Here is an 18838-nt window from a genome sequence, read left to right on the forward strand (position 1 = left end):
GGAGAGGAGAGGAAGGATGGGTGATTTAAAAAATTTAAATAAATATTTGTGAATTATAATCACTTTTCTTATCCCAAACAATATAGAGATAACCTGGATATTCAAATAGGATTTTCTTGGCAGCTTAGATCTAAGCAATGGAAGTAATAATAATATTTTTTAAAATTGATCTTTTAGGGTTAAAGATCTAACCTTTAGGCTTGGATGTTCCCCAACCTTAAATTCCAAGTGTTGAAGATGACTTTCAAGTTGTTAGAAGTCTCGTAAACCCATGATCTTTCGCCCGATAACTCAACCTTATTCTTGCCACACTTTCGATAAAGATGAAAGAAAAGTGAAGACTATGACTTTTTTTTCTCTGGATGGTGGAAGACAAAAGTTATGGAAACGCTAACCTCTATGGGGTATTTATAGGGTTCCTAATAAGGCTTAAGTGACTTGAGCCCACATGGGCTTGGGTCACTTAATCTAGCCCAAAATGGGTCCTAATTGATTATTTAACCCAATAGGGTCTACTAATTAATCAATTAGCCCAATCCAGAGACCTTATTCACTTATCCCTATGCAACATTACATAATTACCAAAACGCCCTAATGCACAAGAGTGAACCTAGAGCTGATCTGATCCTCATAATCCATGCCGGAAAGGTATATGAGCTCAGAATGAGGACCATTGAGAGCCATAGAAGTATTAGCTCTCTCAGAATCCAATTCTAAAGTTGATTCAATATCCCACTATAGAGAATCAATTGAATTTCAATATCCTATGTAAATAACAACGAGACACTATGTGCTTGGGTCTGTGACATGCTATCCATTGTGTTTAGTCTCTCCATGAATTGGTGTCCCATAGTCTAACAAGGTGAAATCTATCAGTCTTTCAAAACTATCTTTACTATCATTGAGTTATAGTCCTCCTATTGTGTATTCAATTGACATGTCTTAGCTCTTAAAGAGTCTATGTTAAGTTTCAATTAAAGAACTACTATGACCATAGTTTTCGTGAACATGCCTCATTGGGATCACCCAAGAGGACACACTGTCTCAATCCCATGAGATATCATGGTGCTTCTATTGAAAATACCTATTTCTACCGACTTCCATCAATAATGACCAAATCCATAGAGAATATATGATTAGGTTACGATCTTACCTATAGGTCAAAGTCACTGCTAACTTTAACAAAAACTTAATATTCTTTCAAGGTTGAGAGACAACATAATGAAGCAGTTTGCTGAGGTCATGACTACTTGACAATCTTAAGTCATGACTCATTGTAGGTCATGTCCAATGTGTAACCATACACACTAGTGCACTCACCATGAGAAACTCATCCCGATAGCCAAGACCAACCATCCTTCCAATTAGGAGGTGGTGCACTACAACCTCTAATGGGTTGTTTAGACCCATGAACCAGTTGTGAACAAGTCATCTATTTGCAAGGAACCTATGACTTAGATCTTCAATGCAACTCCTAATGCACCTAAGTGACGTACAATGCAAAAGATGTAGACAAGAATGCTCATAAAGTATAATGCATGGAATAAAGATAGATAAAAGTGAAACTGAAACATCATTAAATAAATAACGAATTCCAAATTTATTACATCATGTTATGCTTTTAAAGGCTCTATCCTAACATTCTCCCACTAGTCCTCAAAGCATCATGCCTATAAAGCATGTCGGATACTCATCTTAAACCTATGCTATCCTTATCACCAACACACACTCTTTTTGTCAATGTCTTAGTGAATGGATCCACCAGGTTCTCCATACATGGTATCTTGTCAATCATCATGCCACCTTCTAAACTATCTAAAAAATTTGGAGTAAAAACACATAATCCCTTGTTCTCAAAAGATACTTGAGTATATGCTTGACATAACACAATTTGACTTTAAACCCAATAATATATTGTGTCCCTTCTAGATTTCCATTTAGAACCAAATAGACAACTAGATCTTGACTTATAAAAATATCCTTACATCATTCTCAATGAGTAGATTGTCATCTACCTACAAGATCCTAGAACACCACCATGCTTTCCTATAGCTTCTTGTACACACAAGGCCATTTGCTATGAAAATATCGGGTTACATCATATAGATGCTAATATCAAGATAATCGTTTAAGAACACTATCTTGATGTCCTATTGCAATATGTCATAAATAAGATACTCTGCAATGGATAAGAGTACTCTAATGGATTTGATTATGGCTATTGGTGAAAAGGTTTCCTATAGTTGAAATAATGTTTCAAACTATAACCTTTAGCTACAACCTAGCCACATAAATCTCAACTCTTCCATCTACTCCTTTATTCCTTTTGTAGACCAACCTACACCCATGAGTTTTATCCCTTTAGGTGCTTCTATAGGAACCTAGACTACATTAGAATAATAAAGATTCTAACTTTGCCTCCATAGCCTTTACTAAAGATGTGTATCCACTTCTCTCATTGCTTCATCATAATGTATGGGATCAATCTCATGTTCCTTTAAAATGGCCTTGAAAGACTCTCCCAAATACATGAATCAGTTTAGTTGTTTAACAACACTCCCACTATGATGAGGCATCAATGTACTAGAAATGGGAATGGTTGGTACTAGATCCATAGTATCTTGTGTATAGTGAGACTATTTTCTAGTATTCTCCAATCTATATCATTGTTTGCTTTATTACATATCATATAGTCTTTATCAGAAATCTAGTATTTGTAGCAACAAATACCTTCTGATTATCCTAATTATAAAGTGATAATTCTAAAATCCTCTTAGATATCCTATAAATTGATACACTTCTTTAGAAAAAAAAGGTATTACACAGTCTCTAAAATATATCCCTTAAGAATATGGGAAGCAATGAGAAACCAATTACCGATCTCACTATATCTATCAAAGTTTAATATTTTTTGTCTATTACTTCATTTTACAATAGAGTCCTTGGTGCACAGAATTGGAATATCATCACATGCTCTATATTGAAAACATCAAACCTATTAGACACACCACATTGATCTAGTTGAAGCGTCTTGATATGTTTACCCAATAGGCTATCCAATTCTTCCTTAAATTCAATAAATTTATACAAGGCATCGGATTTCCTATCTACATATCCAACCTAACCCTTATAAACAATGCCAACAAAGCACATGAGCTCAAATAGGAACCACTGGGACCCATAAGATAGTATTGACTCCCTTAGAATCTAATTTTGAAGTTGATTCAATATCTCACTACAAAAAATCAACTACACTCCAATACCCTATGTAAATAACAATGAGATAACAAGTGCTTAGATTTGTGACCTGTTATCCATTACATTTAGTCTCCCTATGAATTGGTGTTTATAGTTTAACAAAGTGAAAACTATAAGCCTTTCAAGACTATCTCTACTATTGTTGAGTTATAAATCCTCCTATTGTGTGTTCAACTGACATACCTTGACTCACAAAGAGCTTATATTAAGTTTTACTTAAGGAACTACTATGGTCACACTTTACATGAATACCTTCTTTAGGATCACCCACGAGGACACTTCGTCTTAATCCCATGAGATATTATGGTGCCTCTATTGAGAATACTTATTGCTACTAACTTCCATCAATAGTGATCCAATCCATAGGGAATATATGATCAATTTATAATCTCACTCGTAGGTTAAAGCCACTGTTAACTTTAGCACAAATTCAATATTCTTTCAAGATTGAAAGACAACACAATGAAACAACTTTGTGAGCTCATGACTAATTGATAGCCTTAAGTCATGAATCATCATAGGTCATGTCCAATGTGTAACCATACACACTAGTACACTCACCATGAGAAACTCATCTTGATAGCCAAGACCAGTCATTTATCTAATTAGGAGGTAGTGAACTTAAAACTTTAATAGGTTTCCTAAACCCACAAACTGACTGTAAATAAGTCATCAATTTACTAGGAACCCATGACTTGGATCTTCTATACAACTCCTAATGCACTCAAATTACATATAATGAAAAAAATGTTAAGCAAGAATGCTTATAAAATGTAATGCATGGAACATAGATAGATAAATGTGAAACTAGAATATCATTAAATAAATGATGAATTCCAAATCTATTACAACATGTTATACTTTTAAAGGCTCTATCCTAATAGACTTATTCCTAGAGTTCTTTAATGCTAAATTCCATTTTTCCTACTATGAGGACTTTTGCCCTTCCTCCCCAAAAAGGCCAAGGTAATGAGTAACTAGTAATTGTCTCATGTCTATATTGGTTTTAGCAAATGAGTATGCTTGCTTGGTTGCTTTGCCAAAGTTGTAATGGTTGTTTTTGTTTTGTTATGAGTCATAAGGCTCATAAAGCTGCTATGCGTCAATTGAGTAATGACAACCTTGTCATTGCCTTTGTTGACATGACAAATTGATTCTTTTTGGGTATCATTGGCAAAACAGTGATCAATTTTTTTAGCAAAAGAAATGAGAGGCAAAGATGCCCCATTAGGTGTGCCAAAAATTTATATGCTCAAATTTTGAGAATCCTACAAAAATAAGCAAAACTATAGGAAAAATATGCATATAAAAATACTTTATATTGAAATATTAATGCGGTATAATCTTGGTAATAATATTCTTTACAAAAGAATAGTTTCCTCTAATTTAGTCACTTTGATCACAATAAGAAAGACAACAATGAGAATGTTTTTTTTGGATTTGAAGATTAATTGAGGGCCTAAAGTGGCTTGTTCCTAAATAACTTTGTCAATTGGTGAAGAAAACATGTTTAGTATTTCTACAATTTATCGAATTTGCAAGGATATCTTGTGAAAAAGCCTTTTTCTCTTTATGAAGCCTCTTTTCCCATGTGAAGTTGTTTTTCCAATCCTCTCTATTAAATGAATTCACCATTATTTATAAGTGAAGTTAGTGAATTAAATTTGGAATTCTCAAGACTTGATTGCTTAATTTAAAGAATTTGATTCCTTGATTTTAGTAATATGTCTCATTCATTTTGGGAATTTCCTAATAAGAAAATAATTCTCTTTTGATTTCAATTAAAATATATGTTTCCCTTGTTTAGTAAAATTGCCAACATGAGAATATCTTTTTCTAATTTTCTCTTCACTTAAATTATTTTATTTTATTTTATTTTGCAAAACTCAATTCTATAGTTTTCCAAATTTCACCACATGTCACCTTTTGAATTGCATGCCATGTATTCAATACATAGGACTCATCACTTGTTAAACCCAAATTTTGTTGAACTAAGGAGTCACAATTTTAATATATTTAGTGGTAATTTATTCCACCAAATATTTTATGTCTACATTCACATTCCAGAACTATAAATTAATTTGTTGAAATAGTGAAGTATCAAATAATATCTCTAACCTTGGGATATAACTTTACAACTAATACATATGTTGCTCTCTAATGAACTTGAAAAGTGATTGATTTCTAGAAATCAAATTACCTTTATTCACTTCATGAATGAGTTTTCAAGTCATGGTGTTATCAATTTGTGGACTGTTGTTACTTGAATTATTGAAAATAATAATTCATCTATATCTTAAGGTAGCACTAGGGTTCATTCTGTGAATTTTTCTGTTTTTGTTTGAATGGGTTTAGAAGTTTTATTTCATCATTATGAATGTTTCTAATCTAAGATACTAGGCTTTGATATATTAGATTTTGGGAAAGGGTGACATTTTTTTTTTGTAAGTAGTTGATGCATATTTTGAATTGTTATGGATTTTTCTTATGGATTATCTTTTATTGACAATTCCATATGTATTCTTTTTTAATATATATATATATGTATATTATATTCGTTGTCTTGATCCTATGGTTCTTGTTTGTTCACTCTTCCTACTTAGTAATTTTGTAATAAAAGGAGTGGTGATGTAATTTCCTTGTTATTTATTTCTTTTTGCTACACGTGACCTTTTATGAGTGTGATGTATGAGTGCATGCAAATGATAGGTTTTTGATGAGAATAATGCAATCAAGTGCATGATGGTTAAGATGACTTTAGTTTCAAATTCAATGGGACTTTATGGGATTTTACTTGAGAGTTGATCAAGCGGCCTTATTGTAAATTAGGTTCACAACTTTGTTCCATCATTGCATTGAATTCAATGTACCATATATTCTAAGAGTCTTACCAACTATAGTCAATTTAAATTTGAGATACATATATATTGCATGTATTAGAATATGAGAAATGGTTTTTAAATGTAAGAAAGTTAGAATTCAGAAGAAAATATAAAAAAATGAAGTCGCAGTGAAAATGAGTAATGTTAAAACATCCTCCATAAGGACATTCAAATTTCCATGCATAATTCAAAAGTAGGCGTTTAAACACTAGTTTGTTCATTTTGTTCTTAAAACTTTTTTTTTTTTTTCATATTTTAAGGAGTTTTTGGTAAATTTAATTTCAGAATCCTACTTTGAATATCCTTATAAGGTTTTGTTATAAAAACCTAACATTCTAAGATTGAAAACTATGCACTAAAAATGATAGACTTCTCTTTTCCCTAACATTCCAATTCTAAGACCTTTGAAGACTATGTTGGAAGTCTTTTCGATGAAAATGTAGGTGCATTGCTCCGTTAACCTCAACATGAGATTGAGGTGATCTACCAAGAAGCACAAGGTATTGTGCCAAAGATGTAAAGGTGCTAAGAGGTATTAAACCTTTAGGAGTAGGTGTTGTGTTTGGATTTGATAAAACTATATATATATTTAATAGATTTATTTGCAATTGACCTATAATTGTTTACCGTTCGAGGGGATTTTGTAGATGATTTTTTTTCATGTTTTTTTATGTGAGATTACTTTATCATTGTTTACAAATGTGGTGGTGCATTTATTATTAATTATATGTTACTATATGATAAGCAAAGAAAGAAAATTATTCGGTCAAAATTAATTAAATATTAAATAACATAGAAAATGTAATGAATGTGGTTGCGTGTCTTAAGTGGATCTAGTGTATGCCTAGAGGATTTGAACCCCTGGTTGTGTGTCTTAAGCGGATTTGGTGCATGCCCAGGGGATTTGAACCCCTCTTCTCATAGATAGAAGGAAAATCTCTTTGTTATCATTAGACTATAATTGTTTTTTTGTTCATTTTCTGCCCTTCCTGAAATAAAGAATTAGTTGTTGCCCCTTCAAGTCATTTGTTGGCACCACCATTGATTATATAATAAGAGAAGAAGGAATATAATCTAAGTATGTGACATCATTACAAAAAATATGCATTTGATTGAAGTATGATACCATTTCTTTTCTTTTCTTTAGATTTAGTATTGCACATTGAACTTATATTCATTTCTATCATGTCTATAAGTGGTTTTTAGTGCAGTTGAAATTGATTTACATGAGCCAAAAAATTGTGCAAAATATTTTTATTTTACAATGATAAGGTTTAATAATATGAAATCTATCTGAGATTGAAATAATTTTAAATACGTGATTTATTGATGTTATTTGGATACACTTTTTATTTTTATTTTTAAAAATAGAAAATAATTCTAGTTCCTATATAAAATTTAAGAGTACTAATACAAAAATATATTAATTTACCTTATGTTTTTTCTAAAATTACTTTTAAATTTTTTGAAATATGAGGTACTAACTTTTTTTTAATGACTTAGGGTCTACTTAGACATGTTTTATGATACTTGTTTTATTTTTATTTTTTTTAGGTTAAAGAAAAAAAGTTATAGTATTTTATATATATATATATATATATATATATATATAAAACAATGGTGTTTACTAAGTTATTTTTAAAAATACTTTTCAAAAAATAAAAAATAAAAAGCTTGCTTGGATAAGTTGTTTTTGAAAAATAATTTTTGCATTTTGATTTTATAAAAAAATTATAAATTTAATTTATATAATATTAATTAAATTGAATTCAATTCTAATTAAAAATAAAAATAATTTGTAATTAAAAATAAAATAAAAAATAAATAGTTTTCATAAATATGAATAGTAATATTGTAAAAAAAATCATAAATTATGTTGTTTATAACAAATATACTACTTTAGTATATGTTATAAAAATATGGATAGTAACATCTTCATAAAAAGATAATTGATTTTTTTTTTGTTAAAAATAAATAATAAATTTAATAATAATTTTTTTTATATATATTTTATTTAAAATAAATAAAATTGAACTTTTTTACATATAAATTAGTCAAATTTTGCATTACATGTACATATTTATTACTCAATTACGCATAGAACATTTTGAAATACTTTTTGATATAGTTTGTATTTAATTGGATGAATCTAAAATGTTAATTATGTCTCATTTAAATTAGAATTATATTTTGAGGGAGAAAATTTAAAAAATATAATTGTGTATATAAGCTAAGTCATTCATGGCTCATAATATTCTAGTTTTTGGTCTATTATTTTTTTTTGTAGTAATTAAATCTATTTTTTGTGTTCTAAATCATTTTTAAAAATTATTAAATTCATTAATAAATTTCATATAGAGCCTTGCTTGAGTTGGAATTAATTTCTTGAGAAAAATTATAAAATTTTGAGGGAAAAAAAAAAACAAGAAAAGCAAACAAAGAAGAATAATAGAAAGAAAAAACAGAAAAAAATAGATATAAAATTAATAAATTAATTGTATACATTACTTCAAATTCATTTTATTTATTTTAATTATTCTATATAAAAATTAAATAATTTTAACATATACATCTTCCTAACTAAACTTTAATTATATTTTCTGTTTCTAAAATCAAACATAAGAAATTTTTCCTCCCTATTTTTCCCATTCCTTAATTATCACTTTTTAAAACTAAACATAAAGTAAGAGTTCTTACTATTATTTTTTTTTATTTTTAATAAAAATAGAAAATTAAAAATGTATCCCTTATCACAAAATGAGCCATTAACAAATTCAAAAGTATATGAAGTGCTGACTAGGCCAAGCCCAAACCCCAATCCTAGCCCAAGCCCAAATAAGATGAACATGAAATATGCCCTATACTGGATTTGATTGGAGCCTCACAAGACAACTTTTTATAACATTAATTTTTAGAAGTGTTTCTATAAGACTACAACCAAGTCAACCTGTCATCCCCTTCACCAGCCTTAGAAAAAAAACAATTGAGCAACAACTTGCTGAGTGGGAACCCCATTTCTATCATCATTCTTTTTGAACAGCAAAGTCATCATGTGAACTTTGATTTATGGAAAATTGCCAAATTCTAAGTCATCATTGTGAAAGCCTTTGTCCTAATCTAATAGAATAAATATTCAAATAAATATACTTTTCATCAAAATTTAAATCTTTCATACTTCAAAACATTTTGAAGATTGCAAAAGTTCAAGGTAAAGACATCTTCTCTTTTCAGCTGTTACATCAAGGAAAAAAAACAATATTAATTATTGAATTTATATTAGTCATAAAAAAAATAAAAAATAAAACTAAACTAAATAAGGAGGGTTTGATAAAGTAATTTAATAGCTTAATATAATTTAAAATATAAATTCGTATTAAGTCAAATATAGTCTAAACAATTTTTTTTCTCTAAATTCAAAATACATTAGTATGTTTATTCCAAAAAAAAAAAAATCCATTTCTCATCAACTTTCTTCCACAATATCTCATGTTTTATCTCTTGTAAGATCATTTCTTAATATTTGAATATGAAACTCTGAAGATTTTTCTTTAAAAGAGGATGTTAAATAGGAAGTGTTGTTTATTGTATTTAAAATTTAAGGTGTATTTATTTAGAATATTTTTTTGTTTTTATTTTCAAAGAGAACAGAAATAAGGTCTAAAAACTTATTTGGATGGCATTTTTTATTTCATTTTTTGAAAACCTGAGTTTAGAAAAAAAAATTTAAAAATGAAAATACAAATTTAGTGTTTTAAAATTTTTCTTAAGAAAAGTGAAAACTATTTTCTAAAAAATTGAAAATAAATAAATAAATTTGCATAAAAGAGCCTATAAGACCGATAATATATGAGGAATATGAATATTATAAATATATATATTGATATGAATAAAATATTTTATAGGGTTATTTGATTAAAAGGGTTTTTGAAAACCTAATTTTTAAAATTTGACCTCCCATACTTTTTTTTATTTCATTTGGACAAAAAATACCCTTATTATTTTCTTATAAAAATAATCATCATTTAAAACGTACATGTAAATACTTGAAATGATAAAAGACATTTGTGTAAAAAATTGAATTGCTTTTCAAGAAAAAATATGAGAAAAGTTAGATTCACAATTTGAGGATTATTTAATCATTTTTAACCAAATATTTCTATTTTATATCTATATATAATAGTCATCATAAAATAAGGGAATAAATCAGTATCAAAAGGGAAGTAAATGATATAAAGTGAAAAATTGGTGTGGATGGAGGAATGCTATAGAAAGAAAATGGGAATAAAAAGAGATTGGTGAGAAGGTGGTCTCATAAAAAACCACTTACCAAGAGGAAATGCGAGGGAAATTGCAATAAGAGTTGTTACATATTAAAAAAGGGAGATTACAAAAAATAAAAACAAAAAAAAATTAAGTGAAGGAAGTGGAAGAGAAAAATGAGAAGAGTGATTGTGAATTCAAAATCTAGTTCTTCATTAGAGAGCATGAGGAATTTAAAAAAAAAAACTAGGTTTGATTTGATGAATATGTCCTATAATTAGTAGAATTTTATTTACCTATTACAATAATTTTATAAAAAAATAAAATAAGATATTGTGAAACAAGCCTAATTTGCTTAAGAGAATCACCCAAAAAATGAGAGGGAATTGGGCGATTAACTTTTTTTCAAAAAATAGTTAATGAAAACCACAAAACACTTATAAAAGTGTAATAAAGAAAAGAAATACAATTTTTTTTTACAGTGGTCAGACTACCCACCTATGTCCACTCCCCTTAATTTCCTACCTGAGTGAGAATTCTACTATTCAAAACTTCAACCCAATTCTTCAATATTTACAATTGGATTCACAAGCTCCAATTGGTATTATAACTCCTTCAAGTTTTCCACTAACTTGAAGTTTATATCACTCAAGAAAGAATAGGTAGATGGAATTTTTAAGGCTCTCAATCCTAGTATAAATATAGCTTAATACATAAGAAGACTAGGATGGATTTTAAGGGGTGTACTAAATAACTTGCAAGTTTGGAATCAATGCACTTAAATAAAGAGCTTTGAAAGAGAAAATGTAGGTGTAAAACTAATCAAAGCTATTGTTCTCTACATAATAAATGCAAATGAGCTCTTCAATTTATAGAAAACCACCTTAGGCACTTGAAACAACATAAAAAGTTTTTGTTTGACTAGTTGACTAACCATTGACATATTTAACGCTTTACAGGTGTCCATTGATGTTTTTAAGGCTCAATTGGACCTAAAATGAACCTAGTTGGCTAGATACTATCTATTAGAAGAGAAATTTTTTTTGCAAGTTCAACTTGTTCTCAATCAGTTTAGCCAATTCCTTAACCAATTTGACTGATTCAAGGTACCCTTAACTGATTGCACTAAAAAGAGCCAAAAATGCTTCTGTTTAGGGTTTTAAATTTCTAGTAACTTAAATATATCTTTTAAAACCTTTATAAGTTTTTTTTTTTTGAAAGAATTGAACCTAAAGTTTGGAGATAAACCACATATTCATCCACTTTAATGATAAATGGTCACTTTTAAGTAAGGTTAGAATGAATGAAAAATGGTTTAGAAGTGCATAAAAATATTTGGACCTAAGTACACCAATGAAATTTATCTTACAAAGATTCCTAAGTAACTTGAGTCTTCAAGTGATCAATTTCTTCATGACTTTTGAATCTCTCACAAGAATACTTAAGCTTTGTTTACAAATCATCATTGAAACTTGACAATTTCACTTGATTTAAAATTGTTAAGTATAACTTGTTTTGTAATCATCAAAACATAATTAAGAGAACATTTGGGTTAACAATCTTTTCAATTTTTAATGATGACAAAACTAGGCTTGTGAAACCAGGGTTTGGTTAATCTCGATTTTGATGACAACAAAACAAGATTTAGAACTAATAATTATATTTCAAGTGTGGTTAGGCAATACGATTTCCAATGTGGTAATCACAAAGACAAATCAAGCTAAGGAGAAATCATGAAGAAGAAGACCACCTAAAAAAAAAGTGTTTTTCAAGACCCAAGCTTCATAAGATCTCTTTATAAGGTTGTTGGTGCACTAGGATTTTCATGCATTACATTCTTTGCTTATGCACCAAAATCATGCAAGAGTTATTTTGTTTTAAATATTTTAAAATTGGATGATTTCATGTTTTCAACCAAAACCTTGTGTCAAATGTTTTTCAAACTTGTTTAAAAGGTTTTAAGTTGAAAAAGTTGGTTGTTGAACCAAAAACGGCTCAACCAGTTGAACCGGATGAGGAATCGGTCGACCCCCAACTCAATCGGTCTAGGAGTAGGTCGACCCCCAGTTCAATCGGTCAATGGTGTGAACAGTAACCGATTGACCGCTAGCTCCTTATCTCTCTTCCAAAATGGTTGTTCAACCAGATGAGGAACCGATCGATCCACACCTCCACCGGTTGAGGTCTGGTCAAGGTTCGGTCGAACTCCCAATGGCTAGTTTGACTTTTTTCCTCTATAAAAAGGCTCTAAATTTTCATTGTTGAAGAGCTCAACCTTCCCAAACCTTTCTTGAATATATTTGAGCCTTGGAAGAGTATTTTGAGTGCACCATTATTCTAAAACTTGCATATCTTTAGTGCATCATTCAATTATAGTTTTCTTGTATCATTTGAGTTTAAAGTTTTTGTACTAGGATCTTGTGAGATCATTTATATATCTTTAAGAGGAAGATTCTCAAGTGTGGGGTATCACTTGAAAGGTTGTTCAAAAGTGAGGTATTTCTTGAGGATTGTAAAGGGTGCTTGGAGCCAAAAGTTCAAGATGGTGGATTGGAACCATAATCCAATTGTATTGCTTAAAGGTTTGGTTTAGAAGCCTTGAATTAGTGGAACCTCAAGTTTGGGATTGAAGCTAGAGGAGAGTGGATGTAGGTTGGGTTGCGTCGAACCACTATAAAATCTTGTATTTGTATTCTCTCTTCCTTACTCTTTTACTTTATATGCAAATTGTCTTTATATTGTTTTATTATATACTTGCATATATTTGTCTCTTACATTCACTTAGTTTAAATTTGCAAAAAGAGACCATCACCCTATTCACCCCCCCCCCCTCCCCCCTCCTCCTCCTCCTCCTCCTCCTCCTCCTAGGGTGATTACCATAGGTTGGATTAGCCTACTTTTCCTAACAAGGCTATCTAGAAAGGAGAAAAATATGATATTCCCCTTAAAATGTGCATAAATGGAATTAAATGAGTAAAGCTTAACAAATGTGGATAAATGGAATATATAATCAAAACAAGGTAGACAATATCATCTATTAAGATCTCATTAAATATCAACACTTATAAATAGATCATTATATCCATACAAGATAAACTGTCATAGCCAATAAATTAAAATATAGTTAGGATAATCCAATAATCAAAATATCCAACAATAGTAATAAGCTCATATCTAAGTATCCAAAACAAAATCATGCCATAATATCCAAAAATATCATGTCACAATATCCAAAAGTCATAATCAAAAGCATAAGAGTATTTCTAAAATAAGTGTAAAATCAATCATCAACAAAACAAAATAATATCTATGCATCGCATCAATATGTCCAAAATGAAATCTCTCCTAGCTTCTACGTACACTTATATGAGTATGTCTTCCCCCTTGGCAACATCAAAAGAAAAAGGAAAAATAGAAAGTCTCAAGGCAGGGAAGGTGGAGGTGAAAACACGAAGTGTAGGTATGTTATCATCTCTTTGAGTTGTACAATAGTCGTACGTGACCTAATATTGGTTAAGTTTGGTTGCAAGGCTCTCATACTAGGTGGTAAAACCAGTCTAGTATTGTAACAACTCACTTTCAATCGTATAGATATTATCTGTTTTGAGTCTAAGGGATCTTCACGACTTTAAAACGCATATACAAGGTTAAGGGGAATATATATACACATATAGCTCCAAGAAAATTTTCTCTTATGTTGGATATCACAATCATTCCCCCATGCAAACACAACGTCCTCATTATATTTCATATGTGTTTGTTTATTTGGCCCCGTAATCTTTTGTGACCCAATAAGGATATTATATTTGCATGGGGGGTGATTGTGATATCTTACATCAGATAGAGGAAAAATTTCTTAAAACTATATATGTAAGAATTTTTCTTAACCTTGGAGATGCATTTTAAAGTCATAAGGGCATTTTGAGCCTAAAACATTCAATATTTACATGATTGTTATAAATAGTATCAAAGTCGATCTCCGACCTTGGTGTAGGAGTTTGTTTGGCTTCTTGAAAGGTGTCTATTTATTTAGCTTCGTGGACCAAAATTAGAACGTTGTGTTTGTATGAGGAGGTGATTGTGATGTCTCACATCGAATAGGGTAAAAAGTTCTTAGGACTATACAAGTGTAGGTTCCTTTTAACTTTATAGACGTGTTTTAAAATCATGAGGGCCTTTAGGCATAGAATGAATAATATTTATATAGTTGGGGGCAAGTTGTAATAGATACTAATCTATGTGACCGTTTATTGAATAGAGATAATGATAAATGACGATAGCCAACTCTTCAATGAAAGTCCTAAGAGAGCTAATTGAGTAGAAAAGTCTATCCATGGTGGATACTCTGCTCTAGGGGGCTCATGAGGAATTGGAGGAGGAGGGATCTCGAAGATTGCAGACTTGATGAAGAAAGTCTCCTCAATAGGAATGGTCGGCTCAATCTGTGATGGCTTGAAGGGCATATTAGGATGCTCAATACTCGAGGGTTTGTGTAGTCTCAGTTTCATGAGTCTGAGAAATCTCTCCAACCTTCATAACTCTAATCTCATCCTCATCCTCATCCTCAAACTCGGGTGGAGGTGCCTGTCCAGCTCTCTTCCGGACCTATGATCTGTATGAGAGCTTCTCGAAATGTATCCGATCCATAGATTTGGCATTATATGTATTATAGATGGTAGGTAGTTGCATATCTCGCTCTCCTATCAATACAATCCCAGACTCCTTGAACGTCGTCATCAGAAAACGTTCATATAGCAAAACCTTGGGCTTGCTCTCACAACAAGCCATGATATGTTATAGGATGATGAAACCAAGTTGATCCTCCTTCCGATCAGGATGGAATCAATCAGAAATTTCTCATAATATGAAACATCATCCGGGTGTCCTGAATGAGTATATAGTTGATCATGTGGAGGAAGGCCCTAACTGAACCGTGAACGCATGGGCAGATGGCTTGGCTATCGAGGTGTCGGTAGATAAACCACAAAGCCTCTGGACAATTCTCCCCATGTCAAAGTCGTTGATACTCAAATCATTCTTTTGTCTCGAAGAGACAAGCCAACCGAAGGGACATCCAGAATATGACAAATGTAGTACCCATGAAGCTTGATCGTCACACCCCGCACCATCGAAGTAATTGGTCCTCCCAACTCATATCACATAAGTATTCATCCTCCTAGCATGTCCCAGGAGACAACCATCCCATCTGGGTAAACAACTCCCCAAAGTGGAATAAGAATAAGAAATTAATTTATCATATTTTTGTCACATTGATTGAGAGTATTTTTAAACATATTATAAAAATATATAAACATATTATTATTAAAAATAAAATTTATAAAGTGAAAAAAAATAGTAATCATCTTATTTGATATCTCATAATGAAAATTTAATTTAATATACAGTAGAAGGAAGGGAAGACTAGCAGTGTTTTTTATATATGATATATTGATTAAGGGAAAATAATATATAGAAAAATGTTAGAAAGCATAGATATCATGAAGATGAAAATATAAGAAAATATTTGATTGAAAATATTTTTATAATATAAGAAAAATTTAAGATTGAGAGAATGTAAGGAACATATTGGGAATTTTTTTGTAGATAAATTATTTAATTTTTTATTATAAAAAAGAATAAAGAAATATGAACATAGGAATATTTAGTAAATATATTATTCAATTGGCTGTAAATAAGCTTTGAAATTATTTAATTATTATTCTATTAAATAATTTATTATTTATAAAATATATTAAAGATTAAAGAAATATAGAAAAATAAGGTTAAAAAAATAAGTATATTTTAGGGAAGAAAAAGTCAATTGTTTATTTACTTTCTTTCTATTTATATCTTTCTCTAAACCTTCTCTCTCTCTCTCTCTCTCTTTTTTAAATTTATTTAACATAGATTATTCATTTTTATAAAAAAAATTATTTAAATAATAAATTATTTCTATATTAAATAATTTATTATTATTATTATAAAGGATAAAGACATGGAAAAAAAAAAGGTTGAGAGAATGAGACATATCACGAATTCAACATATGAAATGACAGTTAAGAGACAGAGTTTACAAACACCTAGGATTCTTTACACATTTATTAGTATAGATATTATTTGTCATATATATTAAAGATTAAAGAAATATAAAAGAGAGTTAAGAGAATGGAACATTGGAGGAACTTTTAATATATAAAGGGTATTTAAGGTAATGTATATATATATATATAAAAGATAAATTTAGAAATAATTTAGAAAAAATATATATAAGATAAAATAAATTGAAATAAATATAATAATCCCCTATCTGTATTTTTACAAGTTTTTTGGGCAAAATAATAATTTACAAGTAATACCATTTTAAAAAACATATCATATAAATTCATAAATAGAATAATCTTTTATTTTTGTTTTTATCTTTTTCATTTTGATATTTTATAAATCATATTTTTGGAAAAATCATTTAAACGATTTCCTAAATTTGAAAATTATCACATTATTTTAAAATTAAATTATATGTAAATTAAAAAAAAAAATGAAAACAAATATTTTATTTTCCTTATGTTTTATTTTTATTTTGTATTTTAATAAAAAATGATGAAGCATTAAAAAATTATTACTAATTTTTAATAGTATTAAATTATGTTTTAAATCTATACTAAATATAATTTTGAAATGTTTATATACTTTTTCCCCAAAATGACCTTATCTTTTTAGTGATATCCATTTCCTTCCTTTAAAAAATATTAAAATAATATATATACTTCATCAATTATTAATTTATACTTCCCTGAACCCTTAGCTATGTTTAGTTTCCAAAAAGATTTGAAGGAAAATGTAAAGGAAAGAAAATAATGAGAAAAAATTAAAGGAAAAAAAATAGAAGAAAAATGAAAAATAGATTAATAAATTATTATTATTATTATTATTATTATTATTATTATTATGTTATTTCAAACTCATTTCACTTATTTTAATTATTTGATATAAAGGTTTAATAATTTGAAAATAGATAAATTTTTAATTAATCTTAATTATATTTTATTTTTTTTGTATTTTTCACGAGAGAACCAAATATGAGAAAATTATTTTTTTAATATTTTTTTTCTTTCCTTAATATTTTTTAAGAGTCAAATATAACTTTAAGAATTTCTAAAAATATTATTATTTTATACATTTAATAAAATTATAAATTTAATATACTAGCACCAGTTGGGACTAGAAGAATTTACGATTTAAAAGTAGATGAGGAAATGAATGGACATGAATAAGTATGAACTAAAAAGTGAATGAGGAATGATCAACCTGCATACCAAGAGAGTGAATGAGGTTTTTATTTTTTATTTATTTTTAAGTTTTTTTTAATGAAAAAGGTAAAATAAATAGAAAATGATAGTTGATATTTATTTGAGTAAATAAGTATTCAATTTTTGTAAAAAGAGCAATTTAGGTTGATATAATGATAAATACATGAAATTTTTTAAAATAGATTAGTTAAAATAAATAGGATGTGTTGGATTTAAATAATATAATAAACGTATTTTGAAAAGATATAAATAATCTACAAACACTTACTGCTTAGTAAAGGCATTGTAGGTAATTCGGTTTTATGGTTCGGGCTTTTAGTAGGCATTCTAGGTAATTCAGTTTTATGGTTCTTCATTATCCACATGTGATCTTATTTTTTTACTATGAGATTTCATTCTTCTCATTCTCATTCTCCACAACAAGGTTAACTAAGGGAAGAGTCAATCTCATTCTCCACAAGGAGGTTAAGGCACCAAAAATTATGATAAAAATATTGAATTAGGAAAAAACTATTTAAACTATAAAAAATACACATATAATATATTATTTTGTAAATATTGGTTTATGTATTTATATTTGCATAAAATAATTTGTATCTTTTTATCTAATTTTCCAAATTACCCATTATAATAACATAATCTTTTTTAAATAATAATTAATCCATTAAAAATAAGTTCTAAAATTGGAAAAAGTGGGTTTTGATTTACTAATTTTAAAAAATATAAAAAAAAAGAATGCATTCTTTATAAATCAATTTTATCTTCATCCATTTAAAAATATTTTAAAGAAATGTCTTTTTACTTGATAATATTAAATAAAATTATCCAAAATGAATTGATCATTTTAATATGATAAAAGTGTTTTATAAATAAATATATTATAAATCTTTTATTATATAATATGAGATATGAAAAAATTCTTCAACATTCTCAATTCATAAATAAAATTTTTCTAATTCCCTAGTTAATGATGATTTTATATAGTGTATTACGTAAATCCTCTCATCTTCTCAATTTATTTCTAATTCTTTCTCGATATTTATATTTTCTACTAGAGTGTTTTAATTAAGTGAAAATTAATATTTTATTTTTATATTATTAACTTTAAAGTTTTTTTTAGTTTTAATTTTT

Source organism: Vitis vinifera, chromosome 5 (assembly GCF_030704535.1).
Source record: "Vitis vinifera cultivar Pinot Noir 40024 chromosome 5, ASM3070453v1".
Classification (NCBI taxonomy): domain Eukaryota; kingdom Viridiplantae; phylum Streptophyta; class Magnoliopsida; order Vitales; family Vitaceae; genus Vitis; species Vitis vinifera.